This window comes from Engraulis encrasicolus, chromosome 13 (assembly GCF_034702125.1).
Source record: "Engraulis encrasicolus isolate BLACKSEA-1 chromosome 13, IST_EnEncr_1.0, whole genome shotgun sequence".
In the NCBI taxonomy this organism is placed as follows: domain Eukaryota; kingdom Metazoa; phylum Chordata; class Actinopteri; order Clupeiformes; family Engraulidae; genus Engraulis; species Engraulis encrasicolus.
The window spans coordinates 49,963,197-49,964,434 of NC_085869.1; the positions used below are offsets into that span (position 1 = coordinate 49,963,197).

General features: G+C 42.4%; 1 protein-coding gene across 3 annotated transcripts in view; it reads left to right on the top strand.

Annotated features, from left to right (window-relative positions):
• sema5ba (sema domain, seven thrombospondin repeats (type 1 and type 1-like), transmembrane domain (TM) and short cytoplasmic domain, (semaphorin) 5Ba) overlaps window positions 1–1,022 on the top strand; it is a 240,864-nt gene extending 239,842 nt beyond the window's left edge. For all 3 annotated transcript variants that reach the window (XM_063214197.1, XM_063214201.1, XM_063214198.1), the window contains one exon: window positions 1–1,022. This exon is cut by the window's left edge and continues 1,799 nt beyond it. The gene's annotated coding sequence lies outside the window, so the exon portion shown is untranslated.
• Window positions 1,023–1,238: the final 216 nt, after the last annotated feature.

Sequence of the window (1,238 nt, forward strand, 5' to 3'; positions counted from 1 at the left end):
TGGTTCAGGAGTAAACCAGGGGTCCGTATCTCGAAAGTGTCTTTGCTAACGACGGTAGCAACGTCCTTCGTAAGAGCGACTCAACTCTCTCTCGACAGCGACGCTCACCACTAAATCCAATGGAGCGGTAAGACGGTCTTAAGACGGTCTTAAGACGGTTAGCAACGACAAGAATCGAGAAACGGACCCCAGGTTAAGTTAAGAGGTAAATCATGAGGACTCCTGGCTCTTCTATTAGATGATTTACCGCTTAACTGGACCTGGTTTACTCCTGAACCAGCTGTGTAAGTGAAGGCCCCAGAGGATGGCCCCAGAGGATGGCTTCTCTTAGAAAGTGTTAGGGGCTCGGGACGCACCACTGGTGCCTGATGATGAACAGAACTGAACAAACAAAAAGATATCTGAGAATAACTTCTATTAAACCATGTTTTTTTTTGTTTATTTGTCCATGATGTTGTTTGTATCTGCTTTGTTTTTTGTCCTTTTTTTTCTTTCGCAGGAAAGGAGCATATTGCTTGTGTCTGTGAATGGATGCGTTTCCCCCACTGAGTACTGTATGCCTTGCTGGTCATATCAAATATGCCAAATGAACCAAGGCCTGACTGAAATTTAATATGGTAGAATATACTGATAGCGTGGCACTTGTTTTGTTTTGTTTTGTTTTTGATTTTAATGGATATTTTTTAAGATGGAAATATTTGTTCTTCGTAGATAATAGGTTGCATAGATATGTCTATTTAAAGTGCAGTATGTCAGACCATGGATGTATTTGAGAATGGTTACAGTTGTCTCGCCCACTTCACAATAAGATACACATATTCTTTTCAGCTATGTAGAGGAAATATATTATTATTATTATTAATGGCTTTTTTGCATATAGGAGAAATCCCATAGAAGATTATATGTAATGGAGAATATTCATAATTTATGTAACTGTAGCAGATATCACTGGCTCTCTATTGTTAACAGCTAAACCATGCCTTTCAAACATCAGTAATGTGAGATTACAAATACATTGTAAATATGTGCGTGTGCGTGCGTGCGTGCGTGCGTGAGTGTGTGTGTGCGTGTGTGTGTGTGTGTGTGTGTGTGTGTGTGTGTGTGTGCCTGTGAGTGTGCGTGTGCGTGTGCGTGTGCGCGTGTGCCTGTGCGTGCGTGCGTGCGTGCGTGAGTGTGTGTGTGTGTGTGTGTGTGTGCACGTGCGTGCGTGTCTTGCCAGTGTGTGTGTGTGTGTGTGT